The sequence below is a fragment of the Dipodomys merriami genome, unplaced genomic scaffold, assembly GCF_024711535.1.
Source record: "Dipodomys merriami isolate MVZ:Mamm:240054 unplaced genomic scaffold, mDipMer1.0.p SCAF_3, whole genome shotgun sequence".
NCBI classification, from domain to species: Eukaryota; Metazoa; Chordata; class Mammalia; order Rodentia; family Heteromyidae; genus Dipodomys; species Dipodomys merriami.
Genome location: NW_027204492.1, coordinates 59,143,806 through 59,162,146, shown reverse-complemented (window position 1 = coordinate 59,162,146; position 18,341 = coordinate 59,143,806). Strand labels below are relative to the sequence as shown.

The following is an 18,341-nucleotide window of genomic DNA, read 5'->3' as shown; positions in this document are numbered from 1 at the left end:
TTTCTTCTATTTTGGATATGTGTGTGCTCTAATTTGTTCTCTTTGCAGACACTTTGAAATCATCCTGGAATCTGGAACTGACAGATAATATCTTTATGGTGACTTAAACTGCATCTCAGGAAAAAAAGAGCCTTCTATGGAATAACCACCCACCAGGTAATAATACTATCTTTATCATCTATAATCAATTATATAAAGCCTTGCCAAGAATCTAATTTCCCAAGAGCTTCTTTTTTCAAAGAACAATTATTATTCTATTATATAATTTACTTCAATTGTACCAAAACCCGCATCATAGAAAATATTTTCTAGGAAACTCTTAATTTTATAGTATTTCCCTGATCATTATCTTATATAAATGAATGCACCAACATATACATTTTCTCAGATTATTCATAATAAATTTTGCTTAGAAAGAAATGAAACTAAAAATTCATAAGATAGTTTAATTTGTATGTCTTGCTTTAGACTTAAAATGCCCTACTTTCCCCCTGTGTATATAGTAGTATATTCTTGAAAACCTATGTATTTAACAAGCTATCCTGTACACCTTTGAACAAATGAATTAGTCAAAGGAAATTCTTAATGATCTATGTTAAAGTAGTGAACTTCTCAGGATCAACATTATTAAAGCATCATATCTTTCCCTGAAAAGAATTATTATATAATAATATAAAGAGTATTTCCCAGTTATGTAATATAAGAAGTGGAGATCAGGAGAACTGCTTTTTGGTGCAGCTCAGGGAACAAATTAGCAAGATTATCTGAACAAAGAAGGTAAGTGTGATGGCATGCACTAATAGTCTGTCCCAGCTATAATAGAGGCATAAGATGGTGGCTCAGGGACAAATCCAGGGAAAAACATGACATAACACCTTATCCAAAAATATCTGAAGCAAGTAACACTGGTAGAATTTTTTATAATGTAGAATACTTGTCTTTAGATTGGAGAAACTTTGTATATGTTTGTCATGTTCCAAGTGTCTAGAGCCATACCTGACTCATCATTTGATATTTAAAGAATGCTATTTGAATAGATATTTTCTCATTTTACCATATATTAACATATTAGTTATAATATGTTAATATTAATTTGAGCATTGTATTCGTCTTACATCAGAAAACAAACAGAGAAAAGCATCCTATGGGAGGAAAGGTTTAGTTTTAGACCATGAGCTCACAGGCTTCAGTCTACATTCTTTGGTCTCTGTGATTCTGCAGCCATATTGATAAGCACAGCATCATGTCAGTAGGAACTTATGGTGTTGGCCACTCATTCTATGACAGACAGGAAACAGGAGAGGACAGAACGAGGGTCCCTGCATTAGATAAGGTAGTCCACCATGACATGAATTTAATGGTCTGTTTTGTCCAACCACCTCCATCTAAAGTTTCTAGAACTTTCCCCAAATATATCACCAGCTCTGAATCAACTCTTGAATACAAGACTTTTAGAGATATATTTCATATGCAAAATGTTTCTATTAATGGAAAATAAGAAGTCAAAGTCTCCCTCTACTAACAAAATTTATTGACAGTATCATATGTATTTCTCATATACAATATGATGTATTAAAGTTATAGTTCATTTTGGAATGCAAATATCGAGTTAAGTAACAAGTTAATTATTCCCTAGTTCCATGTTACCATTGTTGTGGAAAATAAATTTAAAATACATCCCCATTGCATACTTCAAGGATACAATATGTCATCATTGACTATAGAGACCATATTTCACTGGAAATTTTTTAGACCATATACATATTATTTAACTGTGATTTATATACTTTGACCACATTTTCTCCATTGTCTTTTCTCAGGAAACCACTCTTGCCTCTGGTAAGCATCATTCTACTCTTCACTTTTATGGGATCAGTATTTTTAGGTTCCATACAGCATGTGGTATTTGTCTTTCTATATCTGGTTTCTTTAATGTTCATTTATGCTCCTGGTTCATTCATTCATATAACTGAAAATGACAGAATTTCATTCTTTTTATAGCTGAATACTATTGTCTTATGTATATATACCACAATTACTTTGATGTAAATTTGGTTTGACTTCATGCCTTAGTTGTTGTGAATAGTGTTGAAATGAGCATGTGAGTAGTGATCTCTGTTTATAATACTAAGAGCATTTCCTTTGATATCTATCTATTAAGTAGGTTCCCAGATGATATAGTAGTGTTGTTTTTTAAAAATTATTTTCAAAAACTTACATACTTTTTTCCATAATAACTCACTATTTTTCATTTCCACCAGTAATATGCATGGGTTCCTTTTCTCAATATACTTCCCAATACATTTCTTTTCAATATTATCCATACTAGCCATTGCAATGCAGTGAAGAAATATCTCAATTCAGTGTAAATTCACATTTCCATACTGACTGGTACTGTAGAACATTGTCGTCTACGCTTTTCTGGCACTTGCATAGAGTTTTTTTTTTTTTTTTCTATACTAGGCTTTATCTCAGGACTTCACATTTAATTGAACTCATGGCTTTGCACTCTGCCACTTGAACCACTACTCCAGCCATACTATTTATTTTGTACAATGATTCCTGAAAACTTTTCTGCCGTGAGTTTGCCTGAAACCAAAACCCTCCACATTTTATACTCTTGAGTTGATAATAATAGAGATGTGAATCATGGGTGCCTTTAAAAGCTGCTCTTGGGAAACATGTTGAGATGTTATCTTCAGGTTTTATTTTTCGTTGTTATTGTAGAGTTGTTATACAGAAGGATATAGTTGTATGAATCAGATAATGAATAATACGCATAATTCTTTTTGAAACATGTCTCCCTTGCCATCGTTCTCAGTTCATGTTTTAAATTGAGTTATTTGTTTCTTGGTGTTTTTATATTTTTATGTATTTGGAATAAACATGTATTTTATAGCTTATATATTTGGAGTATATATACATTCATATATATATATATATATATATATATACACATATATATGTATTTTTGCTTTTTTGACATAAAGTCTCACTCTGTAGCCCTGTCTGATCTTGAATGCTCTTGTATCTTCAGAATAGTAGTATTCTCTTGTTTTCATAGATGTAATCATTTGATTTTGTATTGAGTCTCATATACCTGAAATTTTTACTATGAGAAATATCAAAATAGTTAAGATTTGGGGGACCCTTGATGATGAAATGAATGTATTTTGGATTAGATTCCAGGGCATAAAATTTGTAGTTTGGATCTTGAATGTCTGTGTGTTACAGGATTAGGTTTCAGGGTGGTATGACAAGTGTGTGTTGTCATGAGAGGTCCTTAGTTTGTTGGGAGCATGCCCTAAGGGAATTGTGGGACCTTAATACTCCCTTTCCCCTTTTTCTATGGCTTGTGATGTGAGTCAACTCTTTTGCGTCAACACATGTCATTTTCCTGGTGTGCCACCTCACTGCAGTCCTAAATTGATGTCATGGACTAAAATTTCCAAACTCACCCACAATAAAACTTTTCTCCTTCTGTATTTTATTTTACTGAAAAAATATGACTAAGTCTTTTCCTATAATTTTAACATTTATTTGAAATGGATAAACTCAGTATTGTGAGTTTTAGATTTTAGATTGAATTTTACTCTGTTTATGGTGGTCTTAAGATGCTTAAAGTTTTCGGGCTCAATGAAAATAGGTATCTATTTAGATGCCTATTTTCTAGATACCTATATCTAGAATTCCTACTTAGCTAAAGATATTAGTCACAATATTTCCCTATAAAGGAATTCTCCACTCTAACACGAATTTATGTAGAATTCTAGAATATCCAAGTGGTTCTCATTTGAAAGAAAATTCTGTCCAGATCAAGGACGTTGTCATGAGAAACACAATGTGATTCTTTAAGCTTGTCTGTGCTCATTGCCTCTGAACTACAAGTGAAAGTCAAGAGATCAGTCTTTCAATCAATCTTTAGAAGTTTGGTAAAAATCAGTTATGTTCATGCAAAGTTGTATGTGTTCTTTAATATGTGGTTCTAGTAACTTGTTTATTATTGCAGTATGATTTTCTGAGGCAGGAACCTGTAGCATTTTATTATAAGTAGAGTTTTCCCAAGGATAATTAGTCCTATGATTATTGTTTTAAAAATCTTTTTTTTACTATGACAATGTTAAAATACTTTAAATACCACATAGAATTAATATTACAGTCAATTTTGAAACGTATTACCATTATATTTTGTGGTTAATAATTTCTAAGTTATATTGAACAGTAATTGTTTTTTACATGATGTCTTTTGTCTAATTAAAAATATTTCATTCTACATAAGTGCTGTGTTTGGGGAAGGTGATGTGGAACGTAAGACTGTTTATGACTTATTTTAATTAAAAATTTTCATTTATTTAAACTGAACAGGTCTATGCAAGCATTTATGAGCTCCAATAGCTATTAACAGGAGAACTTCAATAGCAGATTCAATCAAGCAGGAGAAAGAATCTGTGAATTTGAAAACAAGTCATTGAAATTTAGCCAATTAGAGAAATAAAAAGAAACAAAGAGCAAAAAATTGTAGCGTAAAAGCATCAAACCAGTGAATATAAAACATAAGGGTCTCAGAAAGAAAGGGTGACTGATCAAGGCACTGGTGGCTCACACCTGTAATCCTAGCTACTCAGGAAGCTAAGATCTAATGATCACAGTTCAAAGCCAGCCTGAGCAAGAAAAGCCTGTGAGACTCTTCTGCAATAAACCATTCAGAAAACTGGAAGTGGCACTGTGGCTCAAGTGGCAGAGTGCTTGCCTTGAGCTAAAGAGCTGAGGGACAACGCCCAGGCCCAGAGTTCAAGTCCCATGACTGACAAAAAAAAAGAGACTGAAATAAAAAAAAACCTGGAGAGTGATATGGAAATCCATATATATAAATCTCAGCAGACCCTACATAAATAAAATTTAAAGAATTCATTCAGACACACTATAATAAAGCTGTCAAAAGCAACGAGGAAGACCAAAACGAGTGGCTCATACCTGTAATATTAGCTGCTCAGAATCCTGAGATCCGAACATCACAGTTCAAAGCCATCCTGGGCAGGGAAGTCTGCGAGACTTGTATCTCCAATTATCACGAAAAAGCTGGGAGTGAAGCTGTGGTTTAAGTGGTAGAGTGCTACCTTGAGTATAAAATCCCAGGGGCAGTGCCCAGGCCCAGAATTCAAACTCCAGGACCGAACCAAGAAAAATGAGGTAGTATTAAAAGCATTAAAGGGAAAAAGATTTACATTTATAAGTGAACTTTTATAATCCTATCAGCAGACTTTTTAGCAGAAACCTAGCAGGCCTGGAGATGACAGGTGGGAAGATATGTTTAAGTGTTAAAGAAAAAAAAAAGTCAATCAGGAATGGGATACTTGCAAAATGTACTTGAGGGGAAAAATTATAAGCCTTTCCAGACAAGCAGAAATTGAGAAAAATTAACACAAGTTGAGCATAACAAGAAATTCTTATGAAAGTGCTTCGTCTAGAAGCCAAAGAATGATAATCGCTATCATGACTTCCAAAGCTCACTGATAAAGGTAAATTCATAATCAAATTTAAAGACCCCAGTGTCATAATAATGCTTGGTAAGTAATTAAACTCTCTAGTATCAATGTTAACAAACACAATATTAAATATATCAATTAAGGCAATAACAATCAGGATGGAAAGAAATACTTGGCAATTAACCATCAGAACAAAGAATTACTATTCACAATATACAAGGAAAATAAAAACAAAAACTTCAGTAGTCCAATAAAAATAAGCTAATTGTTATAATAGATATTTCTCAAAATTACAAATGATAAATAATTATTAGAATATTAAATAGTATGATTTATTTTAAACAAAAATAAAAATACAGTGACCTACTACCTTAAGCACAATTAGAATGGCTATTAGATATAAAAATAACCAATTTTTCAAGGTTATGGAAAAAAGAATTCTTAAGTAGTCATCAATTTATTAATTGGGTTGTTGATTCTTTGAGTTTTTTATTTTTAAATATAATGTCATTTTTTGTTTATGTAGTACTGAGGAATCAAACCCAGGGCCTCATATATGCTAGGCAAGCACTCTACAAGTTAGCCATTTATGAAGGTTCAATTTCTTGAACTGTAAGTATATTTTGGATATTAGGCCTTAGTCTTACAGATAGCTAATAGAAATCTATTTATCTTGTCAGTTAAGTGTTTTTCTGTGCAAAAACTTTTAAGTTTGATGTAACCCCAATTGTCAATTCTTTTGATTTGTTGTGTTTGTGAATTTTTACTTAGAAGGTTTTGACCTGTGACCAGGAACCTTAGTATTTCTCCTACCCTTCCTTGTAAAAGTTTAATGGTTTCCCATCTTCATTGCAGTCTTTGATCCATTTGGAATTGATACTGGTGCAAGGTGTTGTAATATGGGGATATAGTTTCAGTTTTCTTCATGTGGATATCCAGTTTTGCCACCACCATTTGTGAAAGAGGCTGTCTTTATTTCAGCCTATATTTTTGGCTCCTTTGTCAAATATTAGATGACTATCGGTCTGTAGTTTTATTTTTGGTTCTTCTATTATGTTCCATTGATCCTCAGGCCTATTTTGTGTCAGTATCAAGCTCTTTTCATTACTATTGCTCTGTAACAGAGGTGGAAGTTTGTATTGTGATTTCTTCAGTACTTTTCTGCTAACTAAGGATTCCACTTGCTATTTGGGGTCTTTTGTTATTCCATATGAATGCTTGGATTGCTTTCATCCTTAGAAGCAGCAGCAAATATGGCTAATACTCACATGAAGAAATGTTCAACATCTCTGACAATAAAGAAAATGCAAATCAAAACAACACTGTTATTCCACTTCACCCAGTGAGAATGGCCAATATCAAAAAAACTAACAATAACAAATGCTGGTGTGGATGTGGCCAAAATGGAACTGTTGTGGGAATGTAAGCTTGTTTAATTACTTGGAAAACAGAATGGAGAATCCTCAAAAATCTAAACATAAAACTATTCTATGATACAGTAATTTCACTAATGGGGCTTATCCAATAGAGCACAAAGAAGGATACACTAACGCCACCACCACAATCATGTTTATTGCAGCACTATTTACCATAGCCAAGATATAGTATCAGTCTAGATGCTCCTCAATAGATGAGTGGATCAAGAAAATGTGGTATATATACACAATGGAATTCTATGCTTCATCCTAAAACATTTGTAACAAATGGAAAAATTTGGGGGAAAAAAGTGAAGTAAACCAGACTCAGAGAAACACAGTTTTCAAAGTTTCTCTAGAATGTACCTATGAATCTACTAGTAAACACACTGGTTGATACCCAAGTGGTTATAAATGAACTATCTGAAGTACAATGGACTTTATGGAAAGTACAAATTGTATAATTCTTTAAAAAGACTAAGGCAAAGCCCAATAAAATAATCACCAGGAAAATGGTACTTACAACTGGGTCAAGGGGAGAGAAGCATAAGAATGAATGAGGGAAATAGATAGAATTCAGCCAAGAATTCTTTGTATATGTTGGAGAACTGAAGAAAACAAAGGAAAGAATGGGCTAATGGGGGTGGAGATGTTCAAGGGATGACACAGATCAAGATGCATTGTACACTTAAATTGCTTTGTTAAATGTCAAAAATTTAATACATAACCTAAAAAATAAGAAAAGTAAGAGAAGGGGGAGGAAGGTTATGTTAGTGTTGGAAGGGGTGACATTGATCAAGAGCTACTCTGTTCATAAACCTGCTCTGTAGAATGGCAATTCCTTTGTACAACTACTTAAAGAAAATAAAAATATATTTAGTAAGTATTGAAAATATAATTAAATTGACTTTCAATGCCAGGGATATATATTCCCAATCAACAAAGTCAGGAAAATAATTAAATGTCTGAGATAAAACAGAGCTCAAATTAAGCTATTCTTTTTAATATATTTTTCAAAAAAAAAAAAGAATTCATACACTGTTAGTGAAAATGTAAGTTTTGCACAGCCACAAGGATAAACAAAATGATGGAACTCAAAATATATATATATATTTTTCTCTTTTTCCTTTTCCTTCCCTCTTTCCTTCCATCCCACCCTCACTTCTCCCCCCACCTTGTTCTTCCTTCCTTTTGAAACAGATTCTGTCCATATAACCCAGGCTGGCTTCAAATTTGCTATATAAGTTAGGCTATGTAACCCTTTAAATCAGACTCACCTGTTTCAAGTGCATAAGTGCAGGGATTTGAAGTGCTCAGCACCACACTTTACTAAATTAGATCTCTGATATGATCTAGTAAAATCATTTCTGGGTGTATATTCAAAGAAATTAAATTAGCGTATCATGGTCATACTAGTCATGATAACTAAGATATAGAATCAACCTAAGTGCTTATCAATAAATGTGTATACAAAGAATATGTAGCATATATAAACAAATGTATATTAGTTAGCCCCAAAGAAGAATACAACTTTGTCACTGAAAAATGGATAAGACTTCAGAACATTATTTTAACTTAAATGAGCAAGAAATAGAAAGAAAAGAAACCCTCATTCCCTTTTGTTTTACCTATAAAAGCTCAGGGAAATAATATATAGTATAAATAGTCTTGAATATAGAGTATAGATAATTAAAGATTAACTGGATGGTAATGGAGGATGGATAAACAACAGTGAACACTATATACATGTATTGAAGTACCGTACTGTATCCCATTAATATATGAATTTAAACTGAAAAATGAATCAAACTATAATTATTTTTTAAAGTTTTCTACACTATTCTAGCCATTTTTCTACTGCTCATGTCATCCCCAAATTACTCACTTTGTCATTTCACCAAAACTGCCATTGTCATGATCATATCACTAACACATTTGCTACCAAATATGAAAGATATACTTTGTTTCTCATTGCATTTTAAAGCATTTTGAGATATATGGCCCTTTCTAACATCTTTTCTCTCTCTGTTTGGGGGAAGATAATTTTAGTGTCTCCATTCTTTGGCTGTTTTTCTTCTTATTCCAAACTTCTGAATGTTGTTACTTCTCAGGATTCAACTGAAAAATCTCTTCTCTATTGTGTTCTTCATAAGTGCATATCCATATCTGTTTCCAAATAACAGTTATCTATTGATCATATTAAGCTTTAACTTCACCAGATTCTTCTGTATAATGAATTCTAATGTGCCACGTTGATCATGCATGTATGCATGCTTGAATCACATTTTTATTTCCCAGTCTAAATTTGAACTTCTAATTTTAACTCCCTAAGTCATCCTCAACTCATATTTCATGTAAACAAAATAGAAAGCAACTTTAATTTTTGTTATCCAAGTTTTCATCAAAGTGCATTACATATATTATATTCCAAAGAAAGAAATATTTTATTTATTGAAATTATAGTAATTTCTATATTATCACACATTATATACTATGCATATAGAAATTACTTATAGTTAATACTTTTTTGAACTTTGATCTTCAAAATAACAAAATTACTGAATTTTCCCATTTTTTGGAAAATCAGCATCTAATATATTTTGATGAATATTTATTCCATATGATTGTCTACCAATCATTCTAGGAAAATTCAATGGTGATTTTGGTAGCCCTGGGGCCATTAACATTTTAATGATGGGAAAGGATAGGAAGGAGAAACAAAGGAGGAAGCAACAATGCTTGACAAGAAATGTACTCATTATCTTGCACATGTAATTGTAACCCCTCTGTACGGTATTTTCACAATAAAAAAAAGAATCATGATTAAGTTAAACATTAATTCCATCATACCAACCAATTTTAAGCTGAATTCACATTTGAACGATTATAAATTTTTAATACATAAAATCAAAGGCATAAGTAATTATTGAAAAGAGAAAATACATTACACAACCTGAGTGTTGAGCAACGTTATATTTTAACCATTACAAGGCTCACCTCATCATTACACTATTAGTCTTTAAGAGATTTTATATATGTTAAATACAATTTATTCCTTTCATAACAAAAGATTGTTTGCAAAAATAAAACTCTTATCACCATCAACAAAATTGATTCTAAACAAAAGAGTGATGGTAATTTTCTTTCCATGTCTCCCTTTTAATTCCTTTCCTCCACTTTCCAAAGCATCTTTAAGTAGTTGTATAAAGAAGTTGCCAATTTAAAAAGCAGCTTATAAACACTGTGTATTTCAATCAATATTACTCTTTTCGACATTGCCACATATCCCTCCCTTACCTATCTATTAACTCAGTCCTTTTGTTTCCCCTTGTCTCCCCATTCACAATACAGACTAGGCACATGCCAGGGCTGAGGTATATATGGGGTAGGTTCACTCTGCCTCCTCTTTCTATACAGTCAGTGTAAGAACACAGCCTGTGGTAAGCACCCGGAGGCCAACTCAGTCCTTTTTAATTGTGTAGGATGTACATTGGATTTTTTTGTTGTTGGTTGTGGGGCTTGAACTCTGGGCCTGGGCACTATCCCTCTGCTCTTCAGCTCAAGGCTAGTGCTCAACCACTTTAGCCACAGTGCCACTTCCAGTTTTCTCTGCTTATGTGGTGCTAAGCATTGAACCCAGGGCCTCCTGCATGCAAGGCAAGCACTCTACTACTGTGCCACCTTCCCAGCCCTGCACTGGATTCTTGACTCTGTTCTCCCCCTTCTCTCCTCTTCATTTTTCCACCCCTTTACCCTTTACCCCTCCTCACCACTTTCAAATATCCTTTCCTGCTGTTTTATTTCCTTGAACTTTGACCTTCTCTTTCTAAGGAATTACACTGAGTTCTCCATTGAATCTACCATTTTTCAGTTAAAACATGTATATAAACTTGCATATCACATAAGTGATAGGTTTATAAGCTAATTATAGGTTTACTAGCATATAAATTTATAAGCTAATTATACCTTCTACATTATATTCCAACCTTTCCTCCACTTCTGTTACAGCTCTGAAAATAATATCCTTCCATGGTCCATCATTTAAAATTTATTCTTATATAAACATTGATAAGAATCCACAGTATTAGTAAAACTACTCTATTCTCTTACACATAAAGCCATTTTCAATGTGGAGAAGATATTTTCGATAAAACCTCTCCAAGCATTTCTCAGTCCTATTTACTGTTCATAAGCCATGACCTAGTTTCCAGTAGATTAGTAAACTTCGTGCTTACTGAAGTGTCCTTAATACTTGAAGTAAATCGATGAAATTATCAAATCAATACTATGAAATAAAATCTCAGTTGGTAAATAATTGTCCAGTTTAAATTATGTGCCTTATCAATAAATTGTAATGTTAATCAGCTTTAAAATACTGTAAAGATATCACAGAGATAATCAGCTTGCAATTAGGAAAATTTTATTTTGACTCACAGTTCTGGAGGTTCCAGTTCATGAATAGTCATCCAATGTAAATAGTAGTGAGATGTGAGTTCCCAAGTGCTTGAGCATCCTTACCTGTGCTTGTTTGTTGTTTGTAACTGTCTCAAAATATCTGTGATAATAAGCTTACAAGAAAGACTTATTAAATGACTCAGAATTTTCACTTAAGGTTCATTTTTCACCATGACACTGAACTCAAAGTGAAGCAGAATACTATTGTGGGGAATGCATTATGGAAAAGTCCCTCAGAAGAGAGAGACAGAGACCGAAACAGGCAGAGACAGAGAGAGAGAGAGAGGATCTGAGAGAGAAACAGAAATACCAGATCCAATGTCCCATGCAAAAGCACCTAGTGATCAAATTTCCTTCCATTAGTAACCAGAACCTGTTAAAGGAATTACTGCCTTCCAAATCATATTTTGGGCTGTTAAGCAAGTCTTCATTATATAGCTTTTCTGAATATTCACGATCCAAACCAAAGTACTACTTCCTCAGCATTATTGACTTCAACCAACATGTCCAGTCTTTGGTGAAAATTCTTATGTTGCCTGTACCTTTGCTTTATTGTCTTTGCACACTTCTGGCATTGCTAACTTTCTGTAATAGGCATTGGAGCTTTGGCTGCATTCCTATAGATTTATGCATTGCCTTGTTAAGGGCCACTCGCAGGAATTCCAAAGTGTAACTCATTTGCTGAACTTTCCTGGCTTAACTTTTAAATCTCAGTAGATGCTGTCATAACCTCATAACTCTTTAAGTTCTACAGTCTTTCAAAAATGGCATTACATGCATTATGCCAAAGTATGCCAGAAAACTGCTATGGACTCATTGAGACTATCATTACAGCAACCTCTATATCTTTTTTTTTTTTTTTTTTTGGGTGCGGTCGTGGCGCCTGAACTCTGGGCCTGGGCGCTGTCCCTCAGCTCTTCAGCTCAAGGCTAGCACTCTACTACTTGGGCCACAGGGCCACTTCCGGCTTTTTTGTTTTTGCTTATGTGGTGTTGAGGAATCGAACCCAGGGCCTCAGGCATGCAAGGCAAGCTCTCTACCACTGAGCCACCTTCCCAGTCCCTAGCAACCTCTATATCTTGCTGGGTGCAAAGGAGACAAGTTCTTGGTGAAAAATTCCATTGGTTGATTTGGAGAAACAGAATATCCCAGACCTTCTTGACATGATTCCATTCAAAAATATCTTCGGAACATTTTTTTTTGTTTTCACATTGTTTATTTTTTATCCTGTGGAGTGTGGAATGGCCTTGAATGTTGAAAGTTCTTATAGGCATTTTTCCTAATTTTCTGGCATAAAGCATTTTATTTGTTATTTGTTGTGACCAACAATAATACATAGCAACAGACAAGGTGGTCCTCTTCTCTCTTCTCTTGAAACCTCCACTGACATCACTAGATTCAATCAATAAATTTCTGTCCTTTCTGGTGACTTCTGAAATTGTTCTCCAGTTAAAAGAGTATCCCTGAAGAGGTGGTCTCTTATTTCTATACAAAAAATTCATAGATACTTAGAATGTATCATTTGAAATCTCCCATATATCAAATAAAATTTTCAACACTGAATTTTATACTTGTTTTATCACTTAAATAAACAATCTTGTGATGCTATTATTTACAGTTGTTATTTGTATGATGGTAAATTTGTACCAAGATATAAAAATTAAACTTTCTTCTTTATTCTATATAAAATTGTTTTAGCACAATATACATTATTAAAATTTTAATAAAGGTTACCTCCTTTGGGGACATTCAATATTTAGTTATTGCTGCATATGAAACTCACTGTAATCTAACATACTTTGAAAATGAGAAATTCTGGCTGACAAATTATGCATGATATTGTAGATTCACAGTATTCATTGAGATGGAAGACACTTCATACCTCTTCATTAAGAGTGTCAATTCCAATTGCATTGTGAATGTTCAAACTCTGCCAAATTTAGAGGCTTATACTTTCCAAGATATTTTCCTTCATTTTAGGAAAGATGAATTACTAGTGCTTATTGAGGTTTATTGTTGGTGATATAGGCAAGTTTTATTCCACCTAAAGAATGTAAATCCAACATATTGTGTAATTCTGAATATCTATGTCTTTGACATATTGCTCTTCTATAATTGAACAATAAATGTACCCATTACCTGACATAGGTAACTGTAACCCCTCTGTACATTGCCTTTACAACAAAATAAACTAAAAATAAATAAAAATAGAAATGCCAGATTATAAAAAGAAATATGTGAAAGAATATGCTAAAATATTGTAAAAGTTTTACTTAAAACTGAAAAAAGGGAATGTATTGATTTCATGGGCTCACACATTTATCTAAGGGAATTTAAATGTAGTAAACATTTATTGAAGTACACAGCGAATTGGAAATGCCTGTTAGATTCAGTAAATAATTACTTTGTGATATCTATCAGTTTTGGAATTATATAAATGAATGAAGCAATATTTTTGTCATGTAATATGTTTCATGTAACAGTTCCTGTTTGGACTTATAAAGACTAAGTTTATCTTTCCTGCTACACACTTCACTATAAAATATTTGGTAATTAATAACATTTTGGGAATTGAACTTTGAGGTATACCACAGCCCACAGCCCAGCATGGCCTCTGGGTCACAACAAAGATTTGAAAAAGTAAATTGAAATAAAAATTATAAGGTAAATTAGGCTTTGTGCCTTTAATCTACCTAATTTTTTGACCTTCTAATATAAAATTTATAAATATTCATATTGAGGAATTTAAACAAGAGCCAAGGTCAACTAAAATAATATGCAAATAAGTAGGACATAATAAAAAATACTCAAGAATAATAAACTTGTGAGTAAAATACTCAAGTTGTAAAAAAAAATCCTATCAAATATTTTCCAACATTAAAAAACACTTATGTCTTAGAATTATCAGGAATCTAATACAGATAAATTTTATTCCTTTGAATAAAGGGAATTACAGTGTAAAGAGATAAAATATATAAACTAAATTCAAATGGAAAAATCAGATAAAAAACTGAAATAAAACATCATCTGGATGAGCTCATTAACAAACTAGAAATGTCAGAGGAAAAAGTCAATAAACAAACAAAGATTTCAAAACATGCAGTTTGAAAAAACAGAAAGTATGAAAAAATTAATAGAGACTCAACCCACAAGGTGATAACAAAACATCTGTCATTCTAAATACCAGAAAGATAGAAGAAACAATGCAGTACAAAGATGTATTTAAGCAATAGAAATGCCTGAGTATCTGTGGTTTACTGCAGAACTACACGCAATACCAAGTTATAGAATCAGTCCAGTCAACTAATAAATGGTTAAAGAAGATGTGATGATATACACAAAATACAATATTACTCAGCCAAAAACAAAGGACTGAAATCATGTACATTTGAAGACAAATTGATAGAACTAGGTATTATTATATTATGTAAAATAAGTCAGATGCAGGAGACTCTTGCACATTTTCTCTCAAATATGGAATCTAGAAAAAACAAACAACTTAAAAGTAGAAGGACTATAAGAGAATAGAATGTGGCCAGTGCTGGTGATACAGACCTGTAATCCTAGCTATTGAGAAGGCTAACATCTGATGGTCACTATTCAAAGTCAACCCAGGCAAGAGAAACTATAAGGCTTTTACCTTCAATTAACTGGAAAAAAGTTCAGGAGTGAAGCTGTGGCTCAATTAATGAAGCACAATCCTTGAACATAAAAGCAGTACATGATTGAACATAACTAATCAAAATTGTGTGTGTGTGTGTGTGTGTGTGTGTGTGTGTGTGTGTGTGTGTGTGTGTGGTGTATACTGCTACTGGGACTTAAACTCAGGTCGCTGCATTCTAGCTTGACTTTTGTTCACTCATAAGAAAAATATTTATGAATAATTAGGAATACTTGTAATGGAAATGGATTATTATATGGGCACACACAGAATAGAAGAACTGAAGGAAGAAATTTAAAATTATCTTGTTATCTCAAATTCTTCTCCAATGTCCAGCCCCTAGTCCTAATAATATGGTTGTAGTGAGAAGAAAATTAAGTCTAGATAAGAGAGATGACACTGAAATAGTAAAGGTTAGAAAAGAGAGAATTTCAAAAGAATGCAAATAAACAAATTCCAAGTTCTGATTCTTTTTAATCTTAACAATTTTTAACTGAAAATGTGGCTTCTATTTTACAGTGAAAAATAGTACAATCAGGCATAAAATAATATTCATTTCAATTAATGTTAAATATATTACTTTTATATTTAAAATAAGTATGTAGTAAATAAAGAACAATATTATCATTTGCCATTAATAGCTTTACATGATCAGAATTGCTGGAAATTCTTTTTTTGTTTTTATATCCCCCAACATTCCTCAGATTCAGGATCATCATTGTCATGTCTATATTGAAAAGTGCATAGAGCATAAAATGATTTGGTTAGCATCAAAATTATTGATGTCTACCTTCCTACTTATTTTTACAAGATCTTCATAAAATTAAGTCACATAAATGTAATTGTGGTAAGACATTTTATAAAAAAGCAACTTATTACATATTGCAAATTAATCAGCATTGTGCAATCATATTGTGATTATATTGTTTCTAATATTTAATGAAAAATTCTGTTATACTCATTTTTCCCAAGAATCTTTTAAAACTAACCTTGGAAAAGTAAGCTCCTCTTGACAGAGTACTAATTTTAGTCACTGAACAATTGTTTCGGAATTATACAGACATCAAATATAGTGAAAGCAGGGGTTATACTGTGGGGGAGGGACATACAAAGCAACAGAGAAATAATCTTATAAATGAGTTAGAAACAAACGCATGAAAGAAAAAAACATTTAAATACATATCTAAGGGTTCATTTTCCTCACATCACATTATCTGACCTTTTCTGCTTGACTCATACATATACTAGATATTGCAAATAAGGGAAACCATGGGACCTATGTTTCTTTGGGCTTGGCTTACTTCACTTAATATAATTTTTTCCAAGTCTTTCCATTTCCTAACAAATGGGGCAATATCATTCTTTCTGATGGAGGCATAGAATTCCATTGTGTATATATACCACATTTTCTTGATCCATTCATCTACTGAGGGGCATCTGGGTTGGTTCCATATCTTAGCTATGGTAAATAATGCTGCAATAAACATAGTTGTGCTGGTACCTTTAGTGTGGTCTTGTTTGTAAACATTTGGGTAAATGCCCGAGTGGGATTGCTGGGTCATAGGGGAGCTCTATGTGGAGTCTTTTCAGGAACCTCCATACTGCTTTCCAAAGTGGTTGAACAAGTTTACATTCCCACCAACAATGCAGTAAGGTTCCCTTCTGTCCACATCCCCTCTAGCACATGTTGTTGTTAGAGTTCTTGATTATAGCCATTCTAACTGGGGTGAGGTGGTATCTCAATGTTGTTTTGATTTGCATTTCTTTAATGGCTAGGGAGGTTGAGCATTTCTTCATGTGTCTATTGGCCATCCTTCTTTCTTCTTAAGAGAAGTTTCTCTTCAAGTCTTTAGCCCACTTATTTATTGGGCAGTTGTTTCTTTGAGGATTTGTTGTTGGGGGATTCAATTTTTTAAGTTCCAAGTATATTTCAGATATGAGACCCTTGTCTATTGTATGGCTAGTGAAGATCTTCCCCAATCTGTGGGCTTTCTATTGATCTTGCTAGCTATGTCCTTTGCCATGCAGAAGCTTTGCAATTTCATGCAATCCCATTTGTCCAACCTTTCGTTGATTCGTTGTGTTTCCGGGTCTCTATTAAGAAAATTTCGGCCTGAGCCAAGGAGACCTAGGGTTTCTCCTATTCCATCCTGTAATGTTTTCAGAGTGTCTGCTTTGACTCTGAGGTCTTTGATCCATTTGGAGTTGTTTCTGGTGCAGGGTGATATATAAGAATCTAGCTTTAGTTTTCTACAGGTAGTTAACCAATTTTGCCAGCACTATTTACTGAAGAGGCTGTCTTTCTTCCATTCTATTATTTTAGCTCGGAATCATTTTTTTAAGGTGAACAAGTGATAATGGCCAGGACAATTTTTAGAATGGTGTTTATGGAGAATTAGCTATAATTCTGTACACAATGCATCTAACACCATTCTCTGCTTGGGTGTTGTAACTGCTTGACTCTTCATATGTAAAAATCCACATTTGGAAATGAATTCCTTGAACTCTCTGGATTGATTGGCCAATATTTAAAAAATATTTTAAAAAATGATAAGGTGTGGAAAAATTATATTAAGTGAAGTAAGCCAGGCCCAAAGAAACATAGGTCCTATGGTTTCCCTTATTTGCAATATCTAGTATATATCTGAGTCAAGCAGAAAAGGTCCGATAAGTTGATGTTAGGGAAATGAACCCTAAGATATGTATTCAAATGTTTTTTTTTTCTTTCATGCGATTGTTTCTAACACATTTATAAGATTATTTCTCTGTTGCTTTGTATGTCCCTCCCCCACAATATAACCCCTGCTTTCACTGTATTTGATGTCGGTATAATTTGTGGAGGGGAAAGGGAAAAACAAATCATTTAAATAGGGATACAGGTGGACCCATTGCAACAATGAGATGTACAAGTCGTTATGTCGAAAACGAACTTTACAATTTTGGTGTGGGGGGAGGGAGGACTAGGTGGGGGGGTGTGAGAGGCTGGGAAAGGATGAGAAGGGGAAACAAAGGAGGAGGCTACAATGCTTGATAAGACATGTACTCATTATCTTGCCCATGTAATTGTAACCCCTCTGTACGGTATTTTCACAATTAAAAAAAAATGATAATAGTAGAATATATCTTGGGCATCCTGAAGTCTAAAAAGACAAAAAATAAACCTGGCATATCTTCATATTGTGGCTATATCATGACATAGACACTTGCTTATCTATCATCTAGCAGCTATCAGTCATCTACCAATGTACTTATCAATCTAGCATCATCTAAGAATGTTCCTACATCTTGTATTCTAAAGAATGGAGCACTTTTGCTCATTATATT

The 18,341-nt window shown here is 33.2% G+C and overlaps 1 non-coding gene across 1 annotated transcript; it reads right to left on the bottom strand.

Annotated features, from left to right (window-relative positions):
- Positions 1 to 10,227: 10,227 nt before the first annotated feature.
- LOC138840567 (small nucleolar RNA SNORA51) lies at positions 10,228 to 10,358 on the bottom strand. Its single transcript, XR_011376132.1, has one exon. It is a non-coding gene; the product is annotated as a small nucleolar RNA SNORA51 (small nucleolar RNA).
- Positions 10,359 to 18,341: the final 7,983 nt, after the last annotated feature.